We start from the raw sequence: 15,048 nt of genomic DNA, 5'->3' as shown, positions 1-15,048 counted from the left end.
ACAATGTCTTTGGACACTTGAGCTAGCTGATGACTTGAAGCATTAAATTGACATAATGAGGCATTTGTCATTGAAATCAATGGGGGAGAAGAGTGCATGAAAAGAATAACATCTCTCAACTATGTATGGGGAAAAGAGTGTAGAGTGCATGAGAATCTCTACTTTATTAAGGAGATTTAGAAAGATTCATGTAAGGAAGAAGGAGGAATATCTCTATGGGGGAGATATGCAACATGAGGAATTATGATGTATGGTGATTTGTTTAATGTGAATAACTGTTATTGATCCTAAGAAGATGTAAAACATAGTAGTATTCAAGAGGTTTTTAGGTTTTATTGATGAAGAGGATTTGAAAAGATGAGAACAGTACATCAACAATAATAGAGTACTATTTTGGAATTCTTGGAACTTAGATGTTTTTCATCCATGTTGCCATCAATACCAAAGGGGGAGATTATTAGAATGAATGTTGATGATACTACATTGGAGGAGTATCCTAAGCATATGTTGCATTCATGACTGTGTTTTTTATTGATGTCAAAATAGCAGTAAGTCTGTGAAGACTAGAAAAGTACAAGACATAGATCTTAGTTGTACAAACAATGTTTTTATTGTCTCATGATGTGCATTCATGAGCATGTTTGATATTGGGTCCTAATTTTAAGGTTCAACGCATAGTACCTGAGTCATAGACTTATGAAAGATATGCTCGAGTTGCAGAGAGAAGTATAGAGATAGAGTACCTAAAAAGTAGATTCTAATGTTTGTATTATATTGTCTCATAGAGATATAATCTAGAGATATGAAGTCAACTAGTGCCATAAGATAGTATGATGATGACATTAGAAAATATGCAAGCCCTAGTGTCTTGGGTGTGAGAAGTTGCATAGAATGTTAGCCAATAGTTCTATTGTGATAATGAATGAATTAATTATCTTATTATCATTAATTAGGAAAGCCTCAAGGCTGACTCAAGGAATTATTTTGAGGATACATTATAAACAAAAGATAATTTACTTGTTTGTAAAAAGTGTTGTGATCATTGTATTGAGTGATAAGTGAGATAAGGAGAAGAGAGTTTTGTCAATTTAAGTGATCTAAGGGATTATTGGATGTGAGATTTATGATCTGGTTACAAGATTAGAAGGAGCAAGTCTAGTTGATAGGATAGAGAAAGATGAAAGAGAAGTACTATTCATTTCTATTATTGTGCAAAGAATAATACAAAGATCATTTGGATAGTGGGTTCATTTTTCTTTCCCCTAAAGCTATTTGGACAGTGCATCCATGTGTCTTCTACAACTCCTGATAGGGTTAGCACAACTCCTAACAAGGTTTAAATATCCTAATAGGGATTTAAGGTCTCCTAATAGTGACTGATATGTACTCAATGGGTATGTGTAGGATCATGGTAAACCAAACTATTCTCTTAAGTGGCAATAAAAACTCAAAAAATTAGGGTTAAGTCAACTTGACATGCAATTTTCTAGTTGTTATTAACTTTATATCAAAAAGTTGAGAGAAGAGAATCTCTATCAAATTGAATCTAGTTTCTAAACTACTAGGAATTATCTCAAAAAAATAAAAATTGATTGGTCAAAATTTTGAATTTCAATGCATTATTACAAAAAATTTAGAACAAAAATAAGTAGGCATATGTCTGCCCACCTTAATCAAAATCAAATGATAATATTGTTAGAATTCTTTATAATAACTTAGAGGGGGGGTGAATCAGTTATTCAAGGTCCAATGATGTCCAATTCAAACTTTTTAATTAAATAGGAGTGAATTAGAAGTGTTGTCCTTCTTCTTACTTATTATGCATGCAATTAAACATTAAAAAATCATGAAAAGTAAACATGCATCACACCATAACACAAAGAATTTTGATGACCCAGAAACCTTCCAAGAATAAGAAGGTAAAACTGGGGTGGGGATGATACCCACAAAATAGCTACGTAATTAATTTCAACCACTTCTAATGGTCTGTCCTATTAAAGGCCTACCCTATTAAAGGCTACAACACACTATTAAATGTGACCCTGTTAAAGGATTTCTACAGCCTGTTAGGAGTGTGCCTTGTTAGAGGACTTAAGAACATTCAACTTGGAATGTCTCCCTATTAAAGGATTTACTTAGAGTTGTTAGGCTCACCCAAGTCTATGGGATTTATAGTCACCTTCTCAAAAGAATCTTTCATCCCTCTCTAAGGATCTCCTATCTTCCTCCTAAGGATCTCTTATCCTTCTCCTAAGGATCTCTTTATCCTTCTCCTAGGGATCTCTTTATCATTTTCCTGAAGCTTATCCACATAGCTATTAAGCTAACCTAGCAATGTAGGATTTCAATATATAATACAATGGTAAGAGAGTATTAGAAGGGTTTTGACCTGATACAGATTGCAACCCTAACTATGCAGATTTTAGATCACTCTTTAGTTCTTTTCTTTTCTTGGCTTTCCTCCCTTGCCGTGCAGACAACTCGTTCACCCTTCAAGATTTGTCTCCTTGAGTTTTTTAACTCATCATGCCAATGCATTCTATGGTCACTTGATCAACTCAGAGTCTTGATGCTCTTTTCTTACTCCTTTTGGCTTCTTAGCATGATCATACTTTATGACCAACTCCCTCTCATGCATGCACATTTGATCTTGGATCTATAACTCCTTATAAAGAAGTTATGTTCTTCATTTCCCACTCAAATCTTGATGTAATCTTGAGAAGAAAATATTTTTTTCCCTCCAAATTGTTTCTTCTAGAAACTTCATGATAAATCCATTAGCATTTGCCTTGAATTGATTTGCATGGTTTACCTAAAATTTTGTGACATCTACTCATCATCCTTATCATCCAACTAATTCACAAAATTCAATGTAACAAACTTATCATTGATGATCTGGAAAATATTTGACTTAACAAATAATGTAGCAACTCAGCATCATTGATTTACTGATGCTTAGCTCCTTCTGTGTTGCTCGACTTCTATTGTTATTTTATTAGCACTTGGCACCTATAGTATTTTTTCTTTTCTCGGTACTTGAAGACTCAGCACTTAAATATCACTCGGCTCTTGTATCTTGCTCAACACTTGAAGTCACTCGGTACTTGATCTTCACTTGGAACCTGAAGATCACTCGGCATGCATAGTGTGCTTGACTCTAACTAGCTTGCTCGGCTCTCTCCAATGAACTTAGTTAGGCTTTACAAATGACTTAGTTAAACCTCACATCTTTGATATGTCTTAGTGTGTACAACCTCTTAGAGTATGTCATCAATACACTATTTCATCAATGGCTTAGTTGATCCTTATACTTCATTACAACATCATAACTTCAACCTTTCTCTAGGTACTATAGTTACATCTTATTGATTTCAACCTCCTTGATGATCAACCAATAGATAGTATTTGAATCATTTATGAAATTTTCATTCCTACAAGTAGCAAGTTTGACATCAATAAAAAAACAATGATTGAAAACATTCTTTACGAGTTCCATTATTCTTCATTCATGATCTTTTCAATAATTTTCAAGAATCTCCCTCTTTGGCATTGATGGCAAACCAAGCTGATCAATTGATCAACTTAGTTACCACCAAAATTACATACATTTTCTACTTGGTATATAAGTCCTTTTGCTGATAGAAACTAAATCCTTTTTTCTACTTCTCCCTCTAGACTGTTGCATCCTTACTACTGATCTCATACATCTCCATATCTTTATCTTTCATTGATCAGTTTCTCATATCTCCCTCTTTGACATAAATGCCAAAGGTGTAACATCTTTAATATGCTAAATATAAGCTTTGCATCTTCATTTTTTCTCCCTCTATCACCATGTTTATGACTGATCTAGAGTTTCTACTCTTGTTGTCATCCTCTACATCATTCTTTTGATATTTCAATGATTTACTCCTGATGATGCAGGGCAGCTTCTATGTTGCTTTAGACTACTTGAGTTAGGGGCATTATGATGGGGACACAACCCAAGAACAAAATGGACACAATAAAAAAGGGAAATTGTATTAACTAGAAAATAAGCTAGTACATTTAGTACAAAGACAATAAACTTCAAAACATGCCCTAAGGGCTTACAATAGCATAAATGTGGAGATAATTTCTCCTTTTAGTACCTCCTCTCAAACTCCACCCCGAACTTCCTTTTACAATGCCAGAAATCTCCTTAAATAGACCTCAAAGGGTTAAGGACTAGGAGTACATTCTATAAAGTTCTAGTAGGCATCCACCGACCAAATAGAAGGTTCTAGAAGCTACGTTAGAAGTCGACGCAAATCTAGAAGAATCCAAAAATGGTAATCGAACTTTTGGGAGGCATAACTTTTGAACCATAGCTCCGATTGACGAACCGTTTAAATTTTCAAAAAACTCTCAAAGTGCTCTATAGTCCTATGGACAAGCTTTGCTTGTCCCTCATTTTTGACCCTTTTCAAGGTCATTTAATGCCCCTAACCTGACTTTGAAGCTTTCTTAGGAGGTCTCCACAACTTGAAAAACTACAATAACTTTCAAACCGTGGGGCCTTTTGACCTGATTCTTTTTCTAGAATGCTCTAAATTAAAATTACATTCATCTAGCCAATTTACACCTCCTAGTTCACCAAAATGATGGGTCAATTACATACTCCTATTTTTTCGAGATTTACACGAACACTGATAGTGGAACTATGAGAGTTAGAACCTTTATTTGGCCCAAATGGGTATCCAAAAATGAAAACACATGAAACAAAAATTAAGTCTAAGTATTTTTTTTGGGTGACACAGGATTGCCCTTATACCTCTGGATGCTCCTACATCACATTACCCCCAACTTGCCTCTGAGATATTCATAGGCATCCTTGGGCAATGGTTTCGTGAAGATATCTGCAATTTTTTACTTAGTGTGAATGTACTCCATCTTCACTTGTTTGTCTTCCTCTAATTCTCTGACATAGTGATACTTGATTGCAATATGCTTGGTTTTTGCATGCATTATTGGATTCTTGGATATGTTTATAGCACTTGTATTATCAAAATATAGTATCACAAGTTTGGTTACCTCTTCTTTCATTGCTTTCAATAGATGTTTAAGCCATACAATGTTTGTACAATTGACTACTACTGCCACATATTTTGCTTCTACAGTGGATTGAGATGTGCATGTTTGTTTCTTGCTAGTCCAAGTAACTAGCCTTTTACCTAAGAATAATGCTCCTCCACTTTTGATTTTTTTCTCATCAATTTTACCTCCCCAATCTACATCTATGTATGCATTGAGCTCAAACTTCTCATTCTTTTTATAATATAGGCCAAAATCATCAGTTCCTTTGAGATACCTCATTATCATTTTTATTGCCATGAGATGATTTTCTCTAACATTAGTAGAGAATATAGCTACTATTCCAACTACTAATTCTATGTTTGGTCTGCTATGTACAACATATTGTACTTTTCTAATCATGGATCTGTACATTGTTTGATTAACCTCAACCGATTCATCTTTTTTAGATAGCTTATGTCATGTTGTCATTGGTGTGCTGACAGGTTTGGAGTCTTCCAATCCAAATTTCTTGAGTATCTCCTTGATGTATTTTGATTGTGTCACAAATATACCATGTTTTAGTTGATGTACTTGCAATCCTACAAAGAACTTGATTTCTTCAAACATTGACATTTCAAACTCATGTTTCATTTTGTCAGCAAAACTTTTTCAAAGTACTTCCTTTCCTCCAAAAACTATGTCATCCACAAATATTTTAGATACAAGAATATCCCTACCTTCTTCTGATTTGATGTACATGTTGCTATTGTCATCAGTTCTTTCAAATCCTATTTGCACTAAATACTTGTGAAGTCTCTCATACCAAGCTCTAGGGGCTTGCTTTAATCCATATAGAGCCTTGTGTAATTTGCATACCTTGTTTATGTTCTTTCCATCAACAAAAACTTTTGGTTGCTCTATGTAGACTTCTTCTTCAAGTATACCATTCAGAAATGCTGACTTTACATCCATCTGATAGACTTTAAATCTTTTGAAGGCTGTATATGCTAGTAGGGTCCTTACTCCTTCTATTCTGGCAACTGGAGTAAAAGTTTCTCCATAGTCTAGTCCTTCTTCTTGATGGAGACACGATCCAAGCACAGAATGGACACAACAGGAAAGAGAAAATTGTACTAACTATGTAAATATGCTATTACATTCAGTACAGAGAAAATAGACTTCAAAACATGCCCTAAGGGCTTACAACAGTATAAGTCTGAAGATAATTTCTTCTTTTAGTACCTCCTCTCAAACTCCACTCTGAACTGTCTTTTACAATGCCATAAATGTTCTTAAATAGACCTCAGAGAGTTAAGGATTAGGAATACATTCTATAAAGTGCTAGTTGGTATCCACCAACCAAATAGAAGGCTCTAGAAGTCACAGTAGAAGTCGGCACAAAATTAGAAGAATCCAAAAATGGTAACCGAACTTCTAGGAGGCATAACTTTTGAACCATAGCTTCAATTGACAAACCGTTTACATTTTTGAAAAGTTCTTGAAGCGCTCTATAGCCCTATGGACAACTTTCACTCATACTCCATTTTTGGCCCTATTCAAGGTCATTCAATGCCCCTAACCTGACTTTGAAGCATTCTCAGGAGGTCTCCAAAAACTAAAAAATTGCAATAACTTTCAAACCGTGGGGCCTTTCAACCTTATTCTTTTTCTAGAATGCTCTAAATTACAATTACAATCTTTTGACCAATTTACACCTTCTAGTTCAACAAAATGATGGCTCAATTACATACTCCTATTTTTCTGGCATTTACATGTATCCTAAGGTGTTCAAATACTCTATCCTAGAACACTAATAGTGGAACTGTGAGAGTTGGAACCTTTATTTGACCCAAATGGGTATCCAGAAATAAAAATACATGAAACATAAACTAAGTCTAAGTACATTTTTTTGGTTGACACAGGATTGCCCTTATACCTCTGGATGCTCTTGCATCACTTCTTGTGCATACCCTTTACGAACTAGTCTTGCCTTGTTCCTTGTGATTTCACCATTTTCATCTAACTTGTTTCTGAACACCCACTTGGTTCCAATTACATTCTTGTCAGCTGGTCTTGAGACTAAGGTCCATGTCTTGTTCTTCTCAATTTGTTCTATTTCTTCTTTCATAGCATTGTTCCAATCATCATCATTTATGGCTTTACTTATTGTTCTTGGTTATATTTTGTTGAGCAGGCATGCCTCACTTTTGAGTCTATTCCTTGTCATTGGTTTGCCTCTTTGTTTCCAATAATTTGATCTACAGGATGATTTCTTCTTACATTCTTTGCCAATACTAGTTCTTTCCTTGTTTACATGTTGTCTCTTTCAGAATTTGAATCTTCATGTATATTTTTATCAAGTATTTGTTCATGAATCTGAATGAACATTCTCTGCATTCCACAACTTGGCTTCAGAATGTGTTTGTTGTTTGGCATTTACTGTCTGTGACTCGACAGATGTTGGATTTTGTTGTTGATTGTCATTCTAAGTTGCAACTTCACCATTATTAGGTATACCTTCATAAAAGTATACAAAGGTCTTGCATTCTTCTACTTTCTTGGTGTTCTCAACACTTTGAACTTCTGCAAGCTCATCAAACTTCCCATTTGTGCTTTCTACTACTTTGTTAGTGTTAACATTCAAGTACTTATAAGCTTTGCTCCTAGTAGAATAACCAAGAAATGTGCCTTCCTCACTTTTTGCATCAAACTTTCCATTTCTAGACTCTTTATATATATATATATATATATATATATATATATATATATATATATATATATATATATATATATATATATATATATATATATATATATATATATATATATATATATATATATATAGTATTTGCATCCAAATATTTTGAAATGTTTTACATTAGGAGAATGCCCATACCATAATTCAAAAGGTGTTGCATTTGTACTTTTCTTGACTTGAACTCTGTTGAGTGTGTAGACTATAGTACTTACAGCTTCTCTCCAGTACTTGAGTGCAACATTTTTCTCCATCATTAAGGTCCTGGTATAGTCAATAATTGATCTATTCCTTCTCTCTACCATACCATTCTGAGGTGGAGTCCTAGGTGCTGATGTCAATCTTTTGATTCCTGTTTCATTGCAAAATTCTTCAAATTCTCTTGATGTGAATTCACCTCCTCTATTAGATCTGAGACATCTTAGGTTCTTTCCATTCTCTTTCTCAACTCTGGCCAAGTACCATTTGAACATTTGAAATGCATCTAATTTTACTTTCAGGAACATAACTGTCATCATCCTTAAATAGTCATCTACAAATAGCATTATGTATCTGTCACCTTTGTAGCTTTGTACTTCAATAGGACCACACAAGTTAGTATGAACTAACTCTAATACTTCATTAGAAGTATAATCCTTGCTTTTGAAATTTGACTTTTTCATCTTCCCTAGTTGGCATTGTTTACACATGGTGTTATCGGGCTTCTTCAATTTTGGTAGACCTCTAACTTTCTACATTTTGCTGATGCTTATCAAATTGTCAAAATTTACATGACATAGCCTCTTGTGCCATAACCATGCATCATTAGTTTGAACAATGAGACAAGAACCATCTTCCATGTCTGGATAAAACAAATTACTCCTAGTCTGGTCACCTTTTCCTATTAGACTTCCTTGAGAATCATAGATCTTAGCAATTCCATTTCCAAATTCAACCTTGTATCTTATGTTGCCTAACTGTGAGACACTTAACAAGTTATAATTTAGGCCTTCAACATAGTATGCATTATCACATGTTATCTTTTTAGTAAGCTTGATACTACCTTTCCCTTTGATCTGACATGGTGCATTGTTACCAAATCTAACACTATTTCCTTCATATTGAGTAAAAGTAATGAACTTACTTTTGTCTCTAGTCATGTGATGAGAGCATCCACTATCTATGATCCATCTATCATTCTTGTTCATGCAAGTTACCAAGGAAGTTGCTTCATCTTCATCTGATTCATCTTTCATAGCCACATAGACTACTTCGTCATCATTCTCGTTAGAGTCTTCTTCAACAATGTAGCATCTTTTTCCTTTAGCTCTATAGTCCTTGTTGTCCTCTTTCTTGTTCTTGAATTTGCCTCCATCCTTGTAATTTTTCTTTTGTGTGCATCTGGCTACAATGTGACCAACTTCATTACAATTAAAACAAATGATTGGTAGCTTACCTTTGAATTTTCCTCTTCCTCTGTGAAATATTCTTGCTAGTAATGCCTCCAATTTGTCCACATCATCTTCATCAATGTTTCTATCACTGGATACATACTTTCCTTTTCCATTCTTTTTCTTTGTTTGCACCTCATCATTGTCTTTTATTGTCATCTTGGCTTTGAATGTAGATTCAAAGTTTTCTGGCTTGTAGTTGTCAAATTTGGATAGCTCAAAGGTAGTGAGTCTTCCAATTATTCTTTCAAATGACAATGCGTTCCCTGGTACACACCTTAACTCTTGGATGGCTAACACTCTTATAGCATAGATAGGGAGAAAATTTCTCAAGTATTTGTTACATACTATTTCTTTTTCTAACTACCCTCCTAGACTTCTTATGGTACTTGCTACTTCCTTCATCCTTGCACCATATTGAGCAGCATTTTCTCCTTCTTCCATTTTCATGCCATCAAACTTTCCTCTTAGGCTCTCTCTTTTGGCCCTCTTGACATTGTCATCTCCTCCATAGATTCTTGACAATGTTTCCCACATTTGATGTGCAGTATCAAATCCTTTGATGTCATCATACTCAGCATAGCTTAGAGCTGAAGCAATATCTAACATCGCTTGATTGTGCTCCTTCTTCTTGCTCATGTCATTTGTAGTGAGGGGTCTTGTAGGGTCTACATGATCAACTATGATTGAGGTCTATGCATAGTCACCTATTGATCTAAGGTGTAGCTTCATAAGACTTTTCCATGCAACAAAGTTGTCTTTGTTTAGCTTGGGAACTTCTTTGTTGGGCATCTTGATCTTCCTGCTGCTTGTACCTTGAAACAAATCAGCAGTGTGCTCAGATATCAATTGTTAGAATTCTTTTGAATAACTGAGAGGGGCGGGGGGTGTGAATCAGCTATTCAAGGTCTAATGATTTCCAATTCAAACTTTCTAATTAAATAGGAGTGAATCAGAAGTGTTGTCCTTCTTCTTACTTATTATGCATGCAATTAAACATTAAACAATCATGAAAAGTAAACATGCATCACACCATAACACAAAGAATTTTGATGACCCAGAAACCCTCCAAGAATAAGAAGGTAAAACTAGGGTGGGGATGATACCTACAAAATAACTGTGCAATTGATTTCAACCACTTTTGATGGTCTGCCCTATTAAAGGCTATATCACACTATTAAATGTGACCCTATTAAAAGATTTCTACACCCTATTAGGAGTGTGTCTTGTTAGAGGACATAGAAACATTAAACTTGGAATGTCTCCCTGTTAAAGGATTTACTTAGAGCTGTTAGGCTCACCCAAGTCTATGGGATTTAAAGTCACCTTCTCAAAAGAATATTTCATCCCTCTCTAAGGATCTCCTATCTTCCTCCTAAGGATCTCTTATCCTTCTCCTAAGGATCTCTGTATCCTTCTCCTGAGGATCTCTTTATCCTTCTCTTGGGGATCTCTTTATCCTTTTCTTGAGGCTTATCCACCTAGTTGTTAAGCTAACCTAGCAATGTAGGATTTCAATTTCTAATACAATGGTAAGAGAGTATTAGAAGAGTTTTGACTTGATTTAGATTGCAACCCTAATTGTGCAGATTTCATATCACTCTTTAGTTCTTTCCTTTGCTTGGCTTTCCTCCCTTGTAGTGTAGAAAACTTGTTCACCCTTCAAGATCTGTCTCCTTGAGTTCTTTAACTTGTCATGCTAATGCATTCTATGGTCACTTTATCAACTCAGAGTCTTGATGCTCTGTTCTTATTCCTCTTGGCTTCTTAGCATGACCATACTTTATGACCAACTCCCTCTCATGCATGCACGTTTGATCTCTGACCTGTAACTCCTTACAAAGAAGTTATGTTCTTCATTTCCCACTTGAATCTTGATTTGATCTTGAGAAAATGGTATTGTTTTTCCTCCAAATTATTTCTTCTAGAAACTTCATGATAAATCCATTAGCATTTGCCTTGAATTGGTTTGCATGGTTTACCTAAAATTCTATGACATCTACTCATCATCCTTATCATCCAACTAATTCAAAAAATTCAATGTAACAAACTTAGCATTGCTGATCTGGAAAATCTTTGACTTAACAAATAATTTAGTAACTCATCATCATTGATTTACTGATGCTTGGCTCCTTCTATGTTGCTCAACTTTTATTATTATTTTACTAGCGCTCGACACCAATAGTATTTTTTCTTTACTCAGCACTTAAATATCACTCGGCTACTATATCTTGCTCGGCACCTAAAGTCACTCGACACTTGATCTTCACTAGGCACCTGAAGGCTGCTTGACACCTGAAGATCACTCGGCATGCATATTGTGCTCGACACTAACTAGCTTGCTCGTCTCTCTCCAATGAACTTAGTTAGGCTTTACAAATGACTTAGTTAAACTTCACATCTTTGATATGTCTTAGTGTGTCCAACCTCTTAGAGTATGTCATCAATACAATATTTCATCAATGGCTTAGCTAATCCTTATACTTCATTACAACATCATAACTTCAACCTTTGTCTAGGTACTCTAGCTACATCTTATTGATTGCCACCTCCTTGACAATCAACCAATAGATAGTATTTGAATCACTTAAGCAATTGTCATTCTTACAAGTAGCAAGTTTGACATCAATGACAAAACAATGATTGAAAACATTCTTTACCAGTTCCATTATTCTTCATTCATGATCTTTTCAATCATTTCTAACAAATATTTTTTAATAATATTCTAGATATAAGTAGTAGATTCATGTCTAGATGTGACACATATTTTTTGGTATTTTTATTCTAAATAATTAATTTTTGACTTTAGTATTTTTGGAATTGAAAAACTCTCGTGTCTGACCACCTTAACTAATTCAAAACTCTACAAAATTCAAATTTTCATTTTTTTCCCTTATAGTAGAAGAAACATAGAATGTGATGCATCTTTTGGATTTAAAAAATGTTGTACCATTTGAAAGTTATAGTTTTTTTTCAAGTAGTGTGTTAGTTAATACTTTATATGTAACTCCATTAGAAAAAAAGTAATAATTACTTATTAAACTCATAATTTGACAAACCTTACATTTATGGGAAGATAAGAACATTCTTAAGAAACGCTTTTCATTTCATCAAATTTTGGTGGAGAAAAGGTCATCAGCTACATGTTCGAAGTAAAAATCACATAAAAACAAGCCAAAACCACATTTTTAGGATGTTTTTAAAGTTGACCATATAGGTTTGGTATCAAAAGACATGGTAGACCTTATAAATATATTAATTGTTTTCATTTAGTATCAGGGTGGGTGGGAAAAAAGTTGGAATAGAATTTGAAATGGTTTGAGATATTTTAGAACTATAGATTTTTCAGATCGCCACTTTTTGGCACACTATGATCCTACACATGCCCCAATATTCTTATAGACTCCCAATAAGATCCATCCTCTAATAAGGATTATTTATATTATTGCATCATCTTATGGGTACCATCCCCACTGGGGTTTTCCCTCTGATCAAGGGTTTCCCTAGTTAACATATTCAGTGTTATTATGTATGAGTATCTTATTGTGGTTTTTGATTATATGGCTCATATGGTTAAAGTTTAATAAGTTTGATAACTATGATATTATTTGGATAACTAGTTCACTCTCCCTCCCCCTCTCAGTTATATTGGTAGATTATAATGTGGCTAATAAGGTTGTGTCATGGAAATTATTTAAAGATGATAAGAATATCCAACATTTCCTTGAGAGATAAGTCATTTTCTAAACAATACTTTAAAGGAAGTGAAAATCCATGGTGTTCCTTATTGTAGAACAACAAACATGAATTTGAGCTAGGAACCATTTAGTTAAGAGGTAAAAAGGTTCCTTCCGATTTGGTGTCATTAGATAAACTCTTCAATGGATATGGTTCTTGCATTAGAAGAGAAAGGGATAGAAAGGGAACAACTAGTGGTGAATATGATGGGCTAAATATAGGAATAGAGCTTAGCCCTAGGATGATAAATATTGGAAGGTGTTGTAAAAAGAAAGAAAGAATAGAAGTGAAGAAATTTCTCATTAATTATCAAGAAGTATTCACTTGGGGCTATGAAGACCTAAACAAATCCACAGATGATAAATCCAAGCACAAAATACCCCGTAAACCAAACACAATACCATTTAGACAAAATAAAAGAAGTTATAATCCTATAATTGGAGATGCAATCTTTAGGGAGATTGACAAAATGCTTAAGGATAGGATTATATATCTCATCCACCATTCTACATGGATTAAAAATATAATGCATGTTAGGAAGAAGAGCAGAAAGATTAGAATATGCATAGACTTTAGGAAAATCAATCAAGCTTCACTTAAAGATAATTACACACTTCCTAATATAGATCACCTCTTGCAGATAGTTGCAAGATTAGAAATGATGTTGATGCTAGATGGTTTTTCTAGTTTTAATTAGATTTGAACTAATGATGATGATTAGTATAAAAAAAAAATTCATCACCCCATGGGGAACATTTGTCTATAATAGAATTTCATTCAGATTGATTAATGTAGGTACACCATTTTAGCACACTGTGAACATGTCCTTTAGTGATTTGATTGAAAAAATTACTATTGTTTATCTTGATGAGCTTATAGTCTTCTCCAAAAAGAGAAAATATCATATCAAACACTCAAAGAGGATAATACATAGATGTCAGGAGCATGACATTTCATTGAATCCCAAGAAGCCAATCTTCTATGTTACAAAATGAAACTTTTTGGGGCATGCTTTGTCTCAAGAAGGCATAAGAATTTATCTTGCCAGAGTTAGAGAAATTCAAAAATTAAACCTATCACTAAACATATTTATAGAGTCAAGCCTTTCTTTGGTTAGTTAAACTTCTTGAGACATTCAATCCCTATTTTTTTAGAGATCACTAAATACATAGTACACATGATGAAAGGTAATCATACCTTCAAGTGGAGTGATTTTGGAATACATTCCTTTGAAGATATTAAAAGTTCTATTACCAAAGCCCATGTTCTTATCCATCCTGATTATACTAAGGAATTCATAATCTTTTGCTATGTATCAATTCATACACTCTCTGCTATCTTAATGCAAGAGAACAAGGAAGGAGTGCAGGCCATGTTGTAAATATATGATAGGCTAAGTTATTGAGAGGGGAGGGGTGAATTAGTAACCAATAAAATTTAATCTTTATATACCAATTAATTGTTCATGTGTATTTTGATCTAATTGCATACATGAAAAATTGAAAGAAATAAAACATACATAACATTTTGACACACAATATGGTGAACCAAAAAATTTCCAAATAGAAAGTAAAACTAGGGTGGGGATGATACCCACAAACTTTAGTATTGTAGTGTAAAGTTGGCATGTTAAGGCTTACAATGATCACTTCTAATGATCTTCCCTATTAGGATCAATAAGGACTACTAGGTCCACCTTACAAAAGAATTTATAAACATATAATGAAGTATACACTAAGTAAATAGACTTACAAAAGATTGTTAAGTCTACCTTGTGAAAGGATTTAATTCTTCCACCTATTAGGATGAACCAGTGGTTGTTCTTTGATCTACAAAATGATTTTTTGGAGGAGATACCTTTGAGTGTAATGATCACATTGTTGTGATAGATAAATCTTTGTTGCTCCTTATACTATTGTAGCCTTTTACTTCATACTTCTAATCTTTTATTTCTTCATACAATTATTCAAATATATCCTTGGATGTGGTACAATACATTACATATATACCAATCTAAATTACAATTCAACAAATTTTGCTACAACAAAAGTTTCACCAAAATAATCAAAGTCAGCCCAATTGTAGGAACAT

This window comes from Cupressus sempervirens, chromosome 9 (genome assembly GCF_028749045.1).
Source record: "Cupressus sempervirens isolate cs-2001-9-10 chromosome 9, ASM2874904v1, whole genome shotgun sequence".
In the NCBI taxonomy this organism is placed as follows: domain Eukaryota; kingdom Viridiplantae; phylum Streptophyta; class Pinopsida; order Cupressales; family Cupressaceae; genus Cupressus; species Cupressus sempervirens.
Note: the sequence above shows the minus strand (reverse complement) of the source record.